This window comes from Ovis canadensis, chromosome 3 (genome assembly GCF_042477335.2).
Source record: "Ovis canadensis isolate MfBH-ARS-UI-01 breed Bighorn chromosome 3, ARS-UI_OviCan_v2, whole genome shotgun sequence".
NCBI classification, from domain to species: Eukaryota; Metazoa; Chordata; class Mammalia; order Artiodactyla; family Bovidae; genus Ovis; species Ovis canadensis.
The window spans coordinates 146298161-146317050 of NC_091247.1; the positions used below are offsets into that span (position 1 = coordinate 146298161).

Below are 18890 nucleotides of genomic sequence, written 5' to 3' on the forward strand. Positions count from 1 at the left end.
GAGGACAACAGAGGATGAGATGGCTGGATGGCATCACTGACTCAATGCACATGAGTCTGGGTGAACTCCAGGAGTTGGTGATGGACAGGGAGGCCAAGTATGCTGTGATTCATGGGGTAGCACAGAGTTGGACATGACTGAGTGACTGAACTGAAGTGAACTGACACTATGATTACTAATGTCATTTTTCCTACCATCAAATACTTTCTTAGGCATCATGAAAACATAACTGAAGTAGATAAAGTACACTTTTTCTATTACTTTCAGTTCAGTTCAGTTCAGTCGCTCAGTCGTGTCTGAATAATTGCGACCTCATGAATCACAGCATGCCAGGCCTTCCTGTCCATCACCAACTGCCGGAGTTCACTCAGACTCACGTCCATCGAGTCAGTGATGCCATCCAACCATCTCATCCTCTGTCGTCCCCTTCTCCTCCTGCCCTCAACCCTCCAAGCATCAGTCTTTTCCAATGAGTCAACTCTTCGCATGAGGTGGTCAAAGTACTGGAATTTCAGCTTTAGCATCATTCCTTCCAAAGAAATCCCAGGATCCATCTCCTTCAGAATGGACTGGTTGGATCTCCTTGCACTCCAAGGGACTCTCAAGAGTCTTCTCCAACACCACATTTCAAAAGCATCAATTCTTTGGCACTCAGCTTTCTTCACAGTCCAACTCTCACATCCGTACATGGCTAGTGGAAAAACCATAGCCTTGACTAGATGGACCTTTGTTGCCAAAGTAATGTCTCTGCTTTTGAATACAGTATCTAGGTTGGTCGTAACTTTTCTTCCAAGGAATAAGTGTCTTTTAATGATTTTGGAGCCCCAAAAAGTAAAGTCTGACACTATTTCCACTGTTTACCCATCTATTTCCAATAAAGTGATGAGACCAGATGCCATGGGCTTCATTTTCTGAATGTTGAGCTTTAAGCCAACTTTTTCACTCTCCACTTTCATTTTCATCAAGAGGCTTTTTAGTTCCTCTTCATTTTCTGCCATAAGGGTGGTGTCATTTGCATATCTGAGGTTACTGATACTTCTCCCGGCAATCTTGATTCCAGCTTGTGCTTCTTCCAGCCCAGCGTTTCTCGTGATGTACTCTGCATAGAAGTTAAATATGCAGGGTGACAATATACAGCCTTAATGTATTCCTTTTCCTATTTGGAACCAGTCTGTTGTTCCATTACCAGTTCTAACTGTTGCTTCCTGACCTGCATATAGGTTTCTCAAGAGGCAGGTCAGGTGGTCTGGTATTCCCATCTCTTTCAGAATTTTCCAGTTTCTTATGATCCACACAGTCAAAGGCTTTGGCATAGTCAATAAAGCTGAAATAGATGTTTTTCTGGAACTCTCTTGCTTTTTTGATGATCCAATGGATGTTGGCAATTTGATCTCTGGTTCCTCTGCCTTTTCTAAAACCAGCTTGAACATCTGGAAGTTCACATATTGCTGAAGCCTGGCTTGGAGAATTCTGAGCATTACTTTACTAGCATGTGAGATGAGTGCAATTGTGTGGTAGTTTGAGCATTCTCTGGCATTGCCTTTCTTTGGGATTGGAATGAAAACAGACCTTTTCCAGTCCTGTGGCCACTGCTGAGTTTTCCAAATTTGCTGGTATATTGAGTGTAGCACTTTCACAGCATCATCTTTCAGGATTTGAATCAGCTCAACTGGAATTCCATCACCTCCACTAGCTTTGTTCATAGTGATGCTTTCTCAGGCCCACTTGAGTTCTCATTCCAGGATGTCTGGCTCTAGGTGAGTCATCACACCATCGTGATTATCTTGGTCTTGAAGATCTTTCTTGTACAGTTCTTCTGTGTATTCTTGCCTCCTTTTCTTCATATCTTCTGCTTCTGTTGGGTCCATACCATTTCTGTCCTTTATCGAGCCCATCTTTGCATGAAATGTTCCCTTGGTATCCCTAATTTTCTTGAAGAGCTCTCTAGTCTTTCCCATTCTGTTGTTTTCCTCTATTTCTTTGCATTGATTGCTGAGGAAGGCTTTCTTAGCTCTTCTTGATATTCTTTGGAACTCTACATTCACATGCTTATGTCTTTCCTTTTCTCCTTTGCTTTTCACTTCTCTTCTTCCCACAGCTATTTGTAAGGCCTCCCCAGACAGCCATTTTGCTTTTTTGCATTTATTTTCCAAGGGGATGATCTTGATCCCTGTCTCCTGTACAATGTCATGAACCTCCATCCACAGTTTATCAGGCACTCTATCTATCAGATCTAGTCCCTTAAATCTATTTCTCCCTTCTACTGTATAATCATAAGGGATTTGATTTAGGTCATACCTGAATGGTCTAGTGGTTTTCCCTACTTTCTTCAATTTAAGTCTGAATTTGGTAATAAGGAGTTCATGATCTAAGCCACAGTCAGCTCCCGGTCTTATCTTTGCTGACTGTATAGAGCTTCTCCATCTTTGGCTGCAAAGAATATAATCAATCTGATTTCGGTGTTGACCATCTGGTGATGTCCCTGTGTAGAGTCTTCTCTTGTGTTGTTGGAAGAGGGTATTTGCTATGACCAGTGCATTTTCTTGGCAAAATTCTATTAGTCTTTGCCCTGCTTCATTCCGCATTCCAAGGCCAAATTTGCCTGTTACTCCAGGTGTTTCTTAACTTTCTACTTTTGCATTCCAGCCCCCTATAATGAAAAGGGCATCTTTTTTGGATGTTAGTTCTAAAAGGTCTTGTAGGTCTTCATAGAACCGTTCAACTTCAGCTTCTTCAGCGTTACTGGTTGGGGCATAAACTTGGATTACTGTGATATTGAATGGTTTGCCTTGGAAACGAACAGAGATCATTCTGTCGTTTTTCAGGTTGCATCTAAGTACTGTATTTCGGACTCTTTTGTTGACTATGATGGCTACTCCATTTCTTCTAAGGAATCCTGTCTGCAGTAGTAGATATAATGGTCATCTGAGTTAAATTCATCCATTCCAGTCCAGTTTAGTTCGCTGATTCCTAGAATGCCGACGTTCACTCTTGCCATCTCCTGTTTGACCACTTCCAATTTGCCTTGATTCATGGACCTAACATTTCAGGTTCCTATGCAATATTTCTCTTTACAGCATCAGACCTTGCTTCTATCAGCAGTCCCATCCACACCTGGGTGTTGTTTTTGCTTTGGCTCTATCCCTTCATTCTTTATGGAGTTATTTCTCCACTGATCTCCTGTAGCATATTGGGCACCTACCGACCTGGGGAGTTCCTCTTTCAGTATCCTATCATTTTGCCGTTTCATACTGTTTATGGGGTTCTCAAGGCAAGAATACTGAAGTGGTTTGCCATTCCCTTCTCCAGTGGACCACATTCTGTCAGACCTCTCCACCATGACCCGCCCGTCTTGGGTGGCCCCATGGGCGTGGCTTAGTTTCAGTGAGTTAGACAAGGCTATGGTCCTAGTGTGATCAGGAATGGCCAAGAGATCTACCCCACGTCCGAGGTCAGGGGTGGCGGCCGGGAGTAGCTATACCCCATGTCTGAGGCCAGGGGCAGCAGCTGGGAGGAGCTACCCCATGCCCGAGGCCAGGAGTGGTGGCCAGGAGGAGCAACCCCATGTCCAAGGAACGGTGGCTGCACGGGCGCAGGAGTGCCTAGAGGAGCTATTCCACGTTTAAGGTCAGGAGGGGCGGCGGTGAGGAGATAACCCTCCTCCAAGGTAAGGAGCAGCAGCTGCGCTTTGCTGGAGCAGCCGTGAAGAGATACCCCATGTCCAAGGTAAGAGAAACTGAAGTAAGATGGTAAGTGTTGCAAGAAGGCATCAGAGGGCAGACACACTGAAACCATAATCACAGAAAACTAGTCAATCTAATCATACTAGGACCACAGCCTTCTATTACTTTAAGATGTCATTATTTAAAATCCTTCTATCAATGCAGGAGGTTATATATTAATAGTATATATTATAATATTTTAATGATTTACCATATTTAGAAGAGCAGTTTAAAAACAAACATCTGTAGCTATAAAGCTAAGATTATTTTCTCTGTCTTTAAAACAAAACTAAAAGGGCTGAAAATAGCACTTCAGTTCAGATATTCTCATTTACAGTTTTCTTAATTGCTCAAGTTCTCGGCAAGTTATTTTTCCTTAATGACCAAAAAGTATTCCATGTCCCTCTTAATAGCCCTCTTCCTGAAAAAAAATTTAATTTTACTTAAAACACATGGGATAGATACTCTGCAGGAAAATTTTCATTTAAAAGCAAAATATGCATGTAATAAATTCACTAAATGATATGTCAAAAAATCTACACTGCAAACACATTTTAGTTTTTAAAACAGCTGTATTATTAGTTGTAAAAAGCAATATTACTAGTTGGAAACTAAATGCTTCTGTTGCTGCTGACATGAATTCTCTACTCCCAGCTTCTTTGTTCCAGTCAGCCCAGATTCAAAGCCACAGGTAAAAACAACTGACTGGCTTAGTTGCCAAAGGAAATGAGGAAAGATGCAAGTAATTGGTCTATTTTTGGCTTTTGGAGAGAGAGATTGTACCTCCCAGTAATACTCAATTTATGTAAAGTATCTCAACTGAGGAAGAGGGTTCCAGTGGAAGACAGCCAAAGCCAACAGTCTTTGGCTCTGCTTCTTATCCTCTTAATAAGTAATAATATCAATAACAATAAAATATTAATAATAGTAGAATATTATTAACAACCAACTCATTACTAATCTACTGTTCTGTAATGCAGTTACATATTTTATATAGAAAAACAGAAAATGTATTGTCAGGGATCTTGGTTAAATATGCTTTTAAAATGTGAACCCTCCAGTAAAATCTGAATATGGGATAAAATAATAGTTCACAGTTGAAAAGTAGTATGGAAACATAGATAACACTGAATGGTGTGTGTGTTTATTTTCAATAAGATAAATAAAGCATGCATATACACTGAATCTTTTGATTCTTACTTGAATTCTTTGAAAGTTATGGCAGTACGCTACTTCCCACCATTCTTGACAAAGCTGCACACAGTATAAAGCACCTCTTTTTATATGAAGTTCTGTTTGTTCAGAACTTACTATGTATTCATATATTCACAAACATCATCTTACTTGAATTCTGTGACAGCCTTCTGAAGAAGGCAAAACTATCACCACTACACTGCTGAGGAAACAAGCTTTCAAGCTTCCTATAACCTTCTAGAGCCATAGTTTCTAAAGCCATGTGGCAAAAGTTGGGATCTGAAGATCTGATTTTTCTTTACTATCCTAGAACACACGATTGTTTACTTGGATAATTTGTACACATCCATTACTAGGTAAAAACTGAGGCATTACACTTTTATACACACCATCCATTATACTATGATTTTTTTTCTTTAAATGTTGGAAAAGTCTGAAAGAATACTAGGTTTGAGATTAGCATTTTTACATAATTCTCCTTATTGTGTACACAGCTCTCAAATAACTAAGTTTGTTTAATAAGCTACAGGCTAGATTTTTGACCCTAAGAAATTCTTTCACCAAATATTTTAAGGAACACTGTAAAGGACTTCAATACAATTTGCAAATTGGTCTCATGGTATGTAACTTTTTGGTTTCAGGTACCATCTTCAAGTAGTCTTTGGTACTCAGTGTTTGAAAGAACAAATTAAGGTAAAAACAAACAAAAGATCAAAGACAAAATATAACGATACATTATATATTTCAATTATGAACTGATGTTAACATTATGCTGACAATATATCAATAAGAATAAAGATAAGAATAAGGACTTCTAGTTTCTGTTCAGACATATAAAGAGCCTGGAAGTTGTCACTCCCATCCTCAGAACAAGAAAAACTGTGGAACAAAATGAAAATTAACAACATTTAAAATCATCAGAGAACTAAGGTCACAAGGAAAACTGTTTCCCTGAAAACTAAGTAGACTGATGAATATAAAGAAACACAAAGAATTGCTTAAGTCAATAACTGAGAGGAATACTGAAGCAGAAACTATGAATTGATGGAGACCCAGTATGGACTATTCTGAAAGCTAAAAAATCCTGAAGGGCCAATCTCTGGGGAACGCCCATACTTTTGTGAGTTTTACTTCCAGGAACCCTAGCAGGTTCTCATGGTAGACTGGAAAAAAAACTCCCTAATACTTACAACAGGTAAAGGGAGAAAGTAACATTTTAAAATATGCCTGGGGTGTTCTTTTCTCCTTAATTAAGGCCTGCTCTCAAGAAAAATTACCAGAGCCTTATCTGACCTCGGGGAAAAGCAAACAGATAATTTGAACCCCTTCAGATTCCCTGTCTCATATAAGGGGAGAAAAATAATGGCTATGAAACTCTTCTCAAAGTCATAGCTCCAGAGACTCAAATCCACCTTTCAACTGTGGATTACCACTGAGAGAGCTGTCAGATACAGACTCTACTTTAAAAGGAATATCTAAGGAAACCCACACATAACAGCAAACATTAACATAGCATAACTCCTTGCTAAATAAACACAAAACTCACACCCTAAGTCTGTTTATCTCAGTTCCTATTAACTGATACACATCTAACATTCAACAAAAACGCATGCTGTATGTTAAAGCAAAATTAAATTATAGACTGAAAATATAATACAAGCATCAGAACCAGACTCAGACATGGCAGAGATTTTGGAATTATCACCCTGGGAATTTTAAATGATTATGATTAATAGGTTAAGATGCTAATAAAAAACATTGTACCATTTAAGAAGAGATGAGTAATGTAACCAGAGAAATGGAGATATTAAGAATCAAAAGGAAATGCCAGAAAAAAAAAAAAAAAAGGAAACAAAGGAGGCCTTTGAAGAAAATCATCAGTAGACTAGACATGGCAAAAGAATTGGTGAGCTTGAAGAAATGTCAACAGAAACGTCCCAAACTGAAGAAGAAAGAGAAGAGAAGAATTGAAAAAAAGAGAAACAGAATGTCCCAAAACTGTAAGACAATTACAAAACGTATAACATACGTATACTGGGAATTGCAGAAGGAGAGGAAAGAGAAAAAACAAGAAATATTTGAAGTAAGAATGGCTGAGAATTTTCTAAAATTAACAACACACCAAACCACAGATCTAGGAAACTCACAGAACATCAGATAGGCTAAATGTAAAAAAAACTACACTTAAGCATATCTTATTCAAACTGATAAAATCCAAGGACAAAAAAAATCTTGAAAGAAGCCAGAGAGAAAAAATCCTTACTAATAGAAGAACAAAGATAAGATTATCCTGGATGCTTCTTGAGAAACTATACAAGGAAAAAGAGTAGACTGAAATATTTCTAAAAAATGTTGAAAGAAAAAGATTCATCAACCTAGAATTTTGTGTACACAAAATTGTCTTTGAAAAGTGAAGGAGAAATAAAGACTTTCTTGGATAAACAAAAACTGAGTGCATTTGCACAGTACACCTGACTACAAGAAATGTTAAAAGAAGTTCTTTAGAGACAGAGAAAGTGGTAGAGGTAAAAATAACTAAGATCTATATAAAGAAAGGAAGGTTGTCAGAGAAAGAGCAAATGGAGATAAAATATTTCATAATTCTATCGACTGATCTAGTAGACAAATGATTGTTCAAAATACTGATACAGCAACATTGTATTTGGCAATTATAACTTCTGGATAAGTAAAATGAAGGCCAACAATGGCATAAGGGACACTAGGAAAGAAGAATACTCTGTTACAAGGTAACTAAAACATCCAGGAAGCCATATATTGTTTGAAAGTGCACTTAGAATACCTATAAATATATATTTCAAACTCTAGGAAAACCATAAAAAATTTTCAAAGAAGCAATTATACTAAGAGAGAGAAGAAAATGGAACCATATAAAGTACTCAATTAAAAGAAAAAAGAGGAATAACATGGACAAAAGAAACACAAACAAGTAGAATAAACAGAAAACATTTACAAATATGAATAGACATTAATACAATTTATCAATAATCACTTTAAATATGACTGGTCTAAATATACTAATTAAGAGACAAAGATTGGCAGAGTAAATATAAAACAATGTGTGGTTAAATGAAAAGGCACAGACTAAAAGTAAAGGGAAGGAGAAATATATACCATGCTAACACTAATCAAAAGAAAACTGGATTAATTACATTAAATTCATAAAAACAGACCTGAGAGCAAGGATACTATGAGGGACATTATTACATAATGATAGACATGTCAATTCTTCACAAAGATAATTCTTAAGGTATATAATTCTAACACAAGGCATCGAAATATGAGGCACAATCTGATAGAACTGCAAGGAGAAATAGAAAAATCCACCATTATATTTGGAGACTTCAGCACACCTCTAACCTGTAACTGGTAATTTGAGCAGGCAGAATATCAGAAAGGATATAGTTGAACTACACAGCACCATCAATCAACTGGATTTAATTGACATTTATATAAGACTTCATTCAATAATAGCAGAAAACACATTTTTCTCATGCTTAAAGGAACATTCACCAAAATAGACCATATAAAACATACCTTAACAAATTTAAAATAATACAAACAACATAAAATAAGCTTTAAGATCTCAATGGAATTAAACTAGAAACCACTAACAAAGAGAGAGCTGAAATGTCTCAAAATATCTGGAGATCAAGCAACAAACTTCTAAAACATTCTAACTAATTGAAAATGAAAATACAACTTATCTAAATTTGTGGGCTACAGCTAATACAATACAAAGAGAAAAGTTATAGCATTAAATGTATGTATTAGAAAAGACCATCTAAAATCAATAATCTAAACTTCCATCTTAGGAAACTAGAAAAAGAAGAGCGATGTAAACTCAAAGCAAACAAAGAAAAGAACAAAAATCAGAGCAAAAATCAATTAAAGGAAAATGGACAATCAAGAAAGAAAATCAACAAAACCAAAAGCTGGAAAAGATAAACCTCTAGCCAGCTTAAGCAAGAAAATAAGTCAAAGAAAATGCATATTACTAATACCAGATATAAGGGGGCTGGGGGGCTATAGCTATTGAGCCCACAGGTATTAAAAACAGTGGTCCCCAACCTTTTTGGCACTAAAGACTAGTTCAGTGGAAGACAACTTTTCCACGAACTGGGGAAGGTATTGAGATTACTCAAGCAAATTACGTTTAATGAACTCGATGAACAGGAAGTAGAACTCAGGCAGTAATGCAAGCGATGAGAGCAGCTTTACAGCTTCACTTTACAGATGCTGGCCTGTCACTTGCTGGCCTGTCACTCGCTACCTACTGTGTGGCCTGTGTGGCTTGGTTCTTAACAGGCCACAGACCAGTACCAGTCTTTGGCTCTGAGGTTGAGGACCCCTGATAAAAAGGATAATAAATGAATATTATAAACAATTTTATGCCACAAATTTGATACTTAGATGAAGTGGAACAAAAAAAGACATAATCTGTCAAAACTCCACAAGGATTAGAAAATAATCTGAAAGAAATTGAATTAATAACCTACCAAAGACAAAAAAAGCACTAGACCTAGATGTTTTCACTGGTGAATTCTACCAAACATTTAAGGTAGAAATGATACCAATTTTCTAGGATCCCTACAAGAAAACGGGAAGTGGAGTGAATATTTCCTAAATCATTCTATAAGGCTAGAATTACTGTAGTAGTAAAATCACACAAAGATAGAAAAACTACAGACTAGTATCTCTCATGAACACAGATGTGAAAAACAATCACAAATCAAAGCAAGCGATGTATAAAAAGAACTATATACTAATCAAAAGTGAAGGAAATGAATGACTCGCTTTGTCAGTGTGGCCCCCTACCCTGCTTTACTCCTTCGCTAAGCCATTGAGGCCAATTGTTAGTCAAAGTGAAAGTCACTAAGTCAAGTCCGACTCTTTGGAACCCCATGGACTATATAATCCATGGAATTCTCCAGGCAAGAATACTGGAGTAGGTAGCCTTTCCCTTCTCCAGGGAAACTTCCCAACCCAGGGATTGAAGCCAGGTCTCCCGCACTGCAGGCAGATTCTTTACCAGCTGAGCCACAAGGGAAGCCCTGAATAAGTATCTAAAAGAAAGCTGGAAAAAAAATATTTATTTATTCCAGGTTTGAAAGGCTAGTTCAATATTCAAAATTTAATTAATCTAATCCACCATACCAAAAGTCTAAGGAAGAAAAATTGTATAATTATATCAACAGATATAAAAAAAGCATCTGACAAAATTTAATACCAGTGGATTACTAAAAACTTGGTGAACAGCCCAATTAAAAAATGAATAAAAAATCTAAACAGGCACCCCACCAAAAAGAATACACAAATTGTAAATAAGCATAAACACTCAACATCTTTTGTCATTAAGGTAATGCAAATTAAAGTGAGATATAGAATGGCTAAAATCAAAAAAGCTGACCGTATCAAATGCTGGTGAGGATATGGAGCAACAGAACTCTCCTTCATTACTGGTGGAATGCAAAACGGCACAGCCACTTTGGAAAACAGTTTGATAGTGTCTTACAATGTTAAACATAGTATTACCATACGATCGAGCAAATGTAATCCTAAATATCTGCCCAAATTATTTGACAAAGTATGTCCATACAAAAACCTGCATACAAGTGTTTATAGTGACTTTATTTATAAAACCCAAAGTAACCAAAATGTCCTTCTATAGTTGAATGGGTAAGCAAATTGGTACATCATACAATGTAGTATCATTCAGCAATAAAAATGTGATCAAGCCACAAAAGGCATGGAAGAACCTTAAATACTTATTGCTAAGTGAAAGAAGTCAATCCGAGAAGGCTACATATTGTATGATTCCAATTACATGACAGTCTGGAAAAGGCAAAACTATATAGATAGTGGGAAAAAAAATCAGTATTTAGTAGGGGTTAGAAAGGGAGGCAGTGAGGAGAAATGAATATGTGAAGCACAGAAGATCTTCAGAGTGGTGATAATATTCTGTACCACACTAACGGTAGATACATGATATGCACGGTCAAAATCCAGAGAAGTGTATATGACACAAAGAGTGAATCTTAATGGAAACTATGGGCTCAGTTAGTTCTAGTCATCAATCATAACACATATACTACACTAATTCAAGATGTTAATATTAGGGGAAACTGTGCAAGGAAGAGAAAGTATATGAGAAAACTTGCACTATAGGTTCAACATTTCTATAAACCTAAAACTGCTTTAAAAAACAGTCCATTCAGTATGGAGATTCCTTAAAAAAAACTAGCAATAAAACTATGATATGACCCAACAATCCCACTATTTGGCATATACCCTGAGAAAACCATAACTGAAAAAAGACACATGTACCTCTGTTTTCACTGCAGCACTATTTACAATAGCTAGGACATGGAAGCTGTGGTATATGTGTGTACACACACACACACACACACACACACACACACCAGAATATTACTCAGCCATAAAAAGGAATATGAACCTAGAGTCTGTTTATCATACAGAGTGAAGTTTAGTCAGAAAGAGAAAATCAAATATTGTATATTAATGCATATATATGGAATCTAGAAAGATGGCACTGATAAATCTATTTTCAGGGCAGCAATGAAGATGCAAACATAAAGGACAGACTTATGGACAAGGAGAGGGGGAAGAAAAGGGTGGGACGAGTGGAGAGAACTGCACGGAAACATCCGCACTACCATATGTAAAATAGATAGCCAGTGGGAATTTCTTATATGACTCAGGGAACTCAAACTGGGACTCCGTGACAATCTAGGCGGTGGGATGGGGTGGGAGGTGGGAGGGAGGTTCCAGAGGGAGAGGACATATGTATAGCTATGGCTGATTTGCGCTGCTGTATGGCAGAAACCAACACAATATTGTAAACCAATCATCCTTCAACTGGGCTTCCCCAGTGGCTCAGACAGCAAAGAATCTGCCTACAGCGTGGGAGACCTGGGTTTAATCGCTGGGTCAGGAAGATCCCCTGGAGAAGAGAATGGCTCTCCACTCCAGTATTCTTGCCTGGAGAATGCCATGGACAGAGGAGGCTGGTGAGCTACAGTCCATGGGGTCACAAAGAGTCAAACACGACTGAATGAGCAACACTATCCTTCAATTAAAACTAAAAGTTTTTTAAAAGTCTATGAATTTTTTTGAAGAAATAAGATAAATATTACCACTACTATTATATAGCTCACACGGACCAAAGCCTTATCTGATTCAATGAAACTAAGCCATGCCATGTGGGGCCACCCAAGACGGACGAGTCATGGTGGAGAGGTCTGACAGGATGTGGTCCACTGGAGAAGCGAATGGTAAACCACTTCAGTATTCTTGCCTGGAGAACCCCATGAACAGTATGAAACGGCAAGATGATAGGATAGTGAAGACAGAGGATGAGATGGCTGGATGGAATCAGCGAGTTGATAGACATGAGTTTGGGTAAACTCTGGGAGTTGGTGATGGACAGGGAGGCCTGGCATGCTGCGATTCAAGGGGTTGCAAAGCGTTGGACAAGACTGAGTGACTGAACTGAACTGATTATATAGCTGTTCTGGAAACATTATATATTATAACTGGATGAGAGGACTAACTAAGGCATAAATACAGAAAACAACCACCAGTTAAAAATATAGTGGAAGTTAAGATCATTTATGGATAACAAGAAATAAGAACTGTGACTAGCAATAAAATTACAAAAGTTGTAGAATTTATGGGAACAAATATTAAAGCTCTACTGGGTTGAAAAAGACTATAATACCATGGAATGATACTTTTTTTTCCTAAGGAAAAAAAAAAATCAATATTGAAAAAATATTCACTACCTAAAAACAAACAAAAATAGCCATTCAATGAAGTAAAAATCCCAACATGCTTCCCTGAGGGAATCTCTGGAAATTCTAAAGTTCATTTGAAAACAGGCTAAATATCTGTGTAGGTACCAAGTCTGATTTATATATCACTTTAATTTTGAAAATTAACAGCGTCTGATACAAGGTAAGTGCTTGAAAAAATGAAAAAACACTGAAAAGGGAAATTAGGAGGAACTTGCCATCCAACATCAAAATTGAAAGTGACAGTATGATAAGGACAGAGACCACTGGGAAAGCAAGTAATTCAGAAACAGAAAAAGCATACAGAAATTAAAATGAAAGAGAAGTCGCTCAGTTGTGTCCGACTCTTTGCAACCTGTGGACTGTAGGCCACCAAGCTCCTCCGTCCATGGGATTCTCCAGGCAAGAATACTGGAGTGGGTTGCCATTTCCTTCTCCAGGGGATCTTCCCGACCCAGGGATTGAACCCAGGTCTCCCACATTGCAGGCAGATGCTTTAACCTCTGCGCCACCAGGGAAGCCCTACAGAAATTAAGTACATATCAAAGGTGGCCATTCAAATACCTAAGAGAAAAATGAACTAGTCAAATATTAGTCATTTGGAAAACAACAATCATACTTCACTTTACACAGAAACTAAATTACTGATGGATCAAAAAGTTAAAATATTAAAGTCCAAAAGAAAACAAAATATGTAATTTACGATCTAAGAGTTGAGAAGGTCCTTCTGAACACGAAACATGGTTTTTCTGAACCATGGTTTTTCTAATCTCTTCACTGAAAAGTACTAGAAACGATAGCCAATGTAAAACCAATGGATACTTCCTGAAGCCCAGATTAAATATCATTTCCCATAAAAAGATATCAGATGTCCTGGCTATGGTTTTTCCAGTGGTTATGTATGGATGTGAGACTTGGACTATAAAGAAAGCTGAGTGCTGAAAAATTGATGTTTTTGAACTGTGGTGTTGGAGAAGACTCTTGAGAGTCCCTTGGACTGCAAGGAGATCCAATCAGTCCATCCTAAAGGAGATCAGTCCTGGGCATTCATTGGAAGGACTGATGTTGAAGCTTAAACTCTAATACTTTGGCCACCTGATGCGAAGACTGATTCACTGGAAAAGACCCTGATGTTGGGAAAGACTGAGGGCAGGAGGAGAAGGGGACGACAGAGGATGAGATGGTTGGATGGCATCACTGACTCAATGGACATGGGTTTGGGTAGACTCCAGCAGTTGGTGATGGACAGGGAGGCCTGGCGTGCTGCGGTTCATGGGGTTGCAAAGAGTTGGACAAGACTGAGAGACTGAACTGAACTGACCTGTCCTAGGAGAAACAGTTGATTCCCCATAGTTAAGTCCAGAACATTTTGTCTAACAGGGAGAAAGGAAGCTATCAAAGACAAATTAAGATCACATCCAGCTTGAACAGGCCTTCACTGGCCAAAGATGGGACAATCTGAACATTAAGAAGGATATAGTATCTACAATGGATTGAAGTATCTCAAATATGCTTATGTTCACAAGTTCATTCACAACAATACTAAAATCAAAAACCAAATTAAAAACAAAAAACAAACCTCATCTCATAGTCACCTTTGTGCAGTTAGTAAACAACTCATTATTTTGAAAATTGGTAAATAAGAGAAATATTCAATAATCTGGCTTTTTCTCTAAAAACTATTCCTCAGAGAAATCAGACAACTGGTAAAAAGGAAACTTTACATTTTATAACAATAAAAAAATGTATCTAGGCCATAATTTTCAATGGCTGTTTGTATCACAAAAAGAGACACTAGATAGTACCTATTGCCTGATGAAGTACACAGTGCCATTTCTAAAACGCTGTTCACAAAAATCAAAATGGAATCTTATCAAACATCTGGATCTAACTACTAACATATAGAAAATTCAAAGTCAGAGTAACATGCTACACAATAGCAGCAAAATCAGACTGTGATGACCTGCTTTTACCAACAAAAAACTGTGAGGAGAAAAATTGAGAGATGGAGGGTTATCTACAGATTAAAAAAGATATAACCTCACCCTCTTCAACCTCAATGTTTGAATCTTGCATTCCAATTCAAACTCCAAATAAACAGAAGACAAGTGGAAAAATGTAAACACTAAGCGCCTATTTGAATAACTTACAAAATTGAAGCAATGGACATCACCAGATGGTCGACACCGAAATCAGACTGATTATATTCTTTGCAGCCAAAGATGGAGAAGCTCTATACAGTCAGCAAAAACAAGACCGGGAGCTGACTGTGGCTCACATCATGAACTCCTTATTGCCAAATTCAGATGGAAACTGAAGAAAATGGAGAAATCCTCTAGACCATTCAGGTATGACCTAAATCAAATCCCTTATGACTATACAGTGGAAGTGAGAAATAGATTTAGGGATTAGATCTATAGACAGAGTGCCTGATGAACTATGGATGGAGGTTCATGACATTGTACAGGAGACAGGAATCAAGACCATCCCCAAGAAAAAGAAATGCAAAAAAGCAAAATGGCTGTCTAGGTAGGCCTTACAAATAGCTGTGAAAAGAAGGGAAGAGAAAAGCAAAGGAGAAAAGGAAAGATATACCCATTTGAATGCAGAGTTCCAAAGAATAGCAAGAAGAGATAAGAAAGCCTTCTTCAGCGATCAATGCAAAGAAACAGAGGAAAACAACAGAATGGGAAAGATTAGACATCTCTTCAAGAAAATCAGAGAAACCAAGGGAAAATTTTATGCAAAGATGGGCTCAATAAAGAACAGAAATGGTACGAACCTAACAGAAGCAGAAGATATGAAGAGGTGGCAAGAATACACAGAAGAACTGCACAAAAAAGATCTTCATGATTCAGATAATCACGGTGGTGTGATCACTCACCTAGAGCCAGACATCCTGGAATGTGAAGTCAAGTGGGCCTTAGGAAGCATCACTATGAACAAAGCTAGTGGAGGTGATGGAATTCCAGTTGAGCTATTTCAAATTCTAAAAGATGATGTTGTGAAAGTGCTGTACTCAGTATGTCAGCAAATTTAGAAATCTCAGCAGTGGCCAACAGGACTGGAAAAGGTCAGTTTTCATTCCAATCCCAAAGAAAGGCAATACCAGAATGCTCAAACTACCTCACAATTGCACTCATCTCACATGCTAGTAAAGTAATGCTCAAAATTCTCCAAGCCAGGCTTCAGCAATACATGAAGCATGAACTTTCAGATGTTCAAGCTGGTTTTAGAAAAGGCAGAGGAACCAGAGATCAAATTGCCAACATCCACTGGATCATGGAAAAAGCAAGAGAATTCCAGAAAAAACATCTATTTCTGCTTTCCTTTGTGTGGATCACAATAAACTATAGAAAATTCTTAAAGAGATGGGAATACCGGCCCACCTGACCTGCCTCCCGAGAAATCTGCATGCAAGTCAGGAAGCAACAGTTAGAACTGGACATGGAACAACTGAACATGGAACAACAAACTGGTTCCAAATTGCACAAGGAGTACATCAAGGCTGTATACTGTCACCCTACTTCATGTTACCCTACATCATGAGAAACGTTGGGCTGGAGAAAGCAAAAGCTGGAGTCAAGACTGCTGGGAAAAATATCAATAACCTCAGATATGCAGGTGACAACACCCTTATGGCAGAAAGCAAAGAAGAACTAAAGAGCCTCTTGATGAAAAGTGAAAGAGGAGAGTGGTAAATTTGGATTAAAGCTCAACATTCAGAAAACTAAGATCATGGCATCCAACCCCATCACTTCATGGCAAATAGATGGGGAAACAGTGGAAACAGTGTCAGACTTTATTTTGGGGGGCTTCAAAATCATTGCAGATGCTGACTGCAGCCATGAAATTAAAGACACTTACTCCTTGGAAGGAAAGTTATGACCAACCTAGATAGAATATTAAAAAGCAGAGACATTACTTTGCCAACAAAGGTCCATCTAGTCACGGCTACGGTTTTTCCAGTGGTCATGTATGGATGTGAGAGTTGGATTACAAAGAAAGCTGAGTGCTGAAAAATTGATGTTTTTGAACTGTGGTGTTGGAGAAGACTCTTGAGAGTCCCTTGGACTGCAAGGAGATCCAACCAGTCCATCCTAAAGGCGATCAGTCCTGGGTGTTCATTGGAATGATTGATGTTGAAGCTGAAGCTCCAATACTGTGGCCACCTGATGCGGAGAGCTGACTCATTGGAAAAGACCCTGATGTTGGGAAAGATTAAGGGCAGGAGGAGAAGGGGACAACAGAGGACGAGATGGTTGGATGGCATCACCGACTCAACGGACATGGATTTGGGTGGACTCCGGGAGTTGGTGATGGACAGGGAGGCCTAGCGTGCTGTGGTTCATGGGGTCGCAAAGAGTCGCACATGACTGAGTGACCTAACTGAACTGAATGTTATTTTTCTGCAGGGTTATAAATTATGGTTAAAGAGTAATATCCTAATTTTTTAGAGATATATGCCTGCAGATTAAAAAAAATTACTAACATGTGATGTAAGGGCGAGTAGTGCATTTCACAATAATTTATTGGTGAAAGATATAATTTAGTTCTAAATCTGAATGAATCAAGGAAGATTCTTAATATTTCTGATCGGATATTAAAGAAATCAGAGCATAGTTATTTAGTGACAATAGCTACTACATATATTTTTCCACTTTCAATTTAAACTAAAAATGAACAGTCATCCCTTGGTATCCAATGGGGATTGATTCCACGTTTCCCCTCAGATCTGCAGATGCTTAAGTCCTTTATATATAATGGTGAAGTATTTGCATACAACTTAAGAGTATCTTTCTGTATACTTTAAATCATTTCTAGACTACTTATAATACCTAATACAATGTAAATGCTATGCAAACAGCTGTAAATACAATGTAAATGCTATGTAAATAGTTTCCATCATGTGAGCAAAGTTTTGCTTTTTGGAACTTTTTGGAATTTTTGGAGAGTATTTTAATTCCTGTTTGGTGGAACCTTCAAGTGCAGATATAAAGTTGTTGTTTAGTTGCTAAGTCAATGTTCAACTTTTTTGCAAACCTATGGACATTAGCCCACCAGGCTCCTCGGTCCATGGGATTTCCCAGGCAAGAATACTGGAGTGGGTTGCTATTACCTACTCCAGGGGATCTTTCTGACCCAGGGATTGAACTTGCATCCCCTGTATTACAGGCAGATTCTTTACCACTGAGCCACCTGGGAAGCCCTGAAGATATGAAAGGTCAAGTGTAATAAAAGCCTTTACTCTCCTCATGTCCTTGTGCTCTTGATATCCTAAGCTTCTCACAGTTCCCTGGGCATAAATAGTTCCTTCTATAATTCCTTGCACTTGCTATTATGAATGAAATTATTTTTGCATGACGAACTCCTACTCATACTTTAAGAACCAACTCAAAAGTAATGTCTATAACGAAACATTTCTAACCATCCCAGCATTACATTCTGTTCGTTATACAGCCAATAATGCTATAACATAGAAACTATTTTTATGGTACTTATTTACACTGTCATTTATTTGTTTTTTGCATGTGCTTCCCTAAAAGTTGAGAGTGATCTTTATATCTCTACCTCCTAACACATGAACCCTGCTGGAGGGTGCTCAATAAATAGTTGCAGAATCAAACTCAACTAATTATCAATGCAGTATATAAAAATGACTTCAAAATTGACCATGTCTAAGAAGTCTTGTTGAGTATTTTTCTGAAAAGACTTAAAAAGACAGGTATACCATTCAAATTTTGTAACAATCTTACTAATAAGATGGGAAACAGCCATGCATTTAGATTGATTAGCCCTTTCAGTGATTTTTTTTTTGTTTAAATACTCTCAACACTTCATCTAAAGAAGCTATACCCAAACGTTTTAGTGAAAAAATAGCATGAACTGACTACCTACTCCTTCAGCTACTATCTTGAGATGAAAAACAAAAACAAGAATCTTAGAAAGTATAGAATTTGACATCAGTGGGAAAAAGTGCAAATTAACTTACAACATAAACATTTGAAAAGTTATTAAATAACTGAAAGAAACAGTGAGAAGAAACCTAAAGCACTAATTTTAAAAAACCCTTTTGACAGATTTTACACTACAGTCTAGATATACATACTTATATACATATATAAATGAAAACAATACTTAC

At 37.7% G+C, this 18890-nt stretch overlaps 1 protein-coding gene across 1 annotated transcript in view; it reads right to left on the minus strand.

Annotated features, from left to right (window-relative positions):
• ARID2 (AT-rich interaction domain 2) overlaps positions 1-18890 on the minus strand; it is a 207613-nt gene that overhangs the window by 28016 nt on the left and 160707 nt on the right. The window lies entirely within an intron of this gene.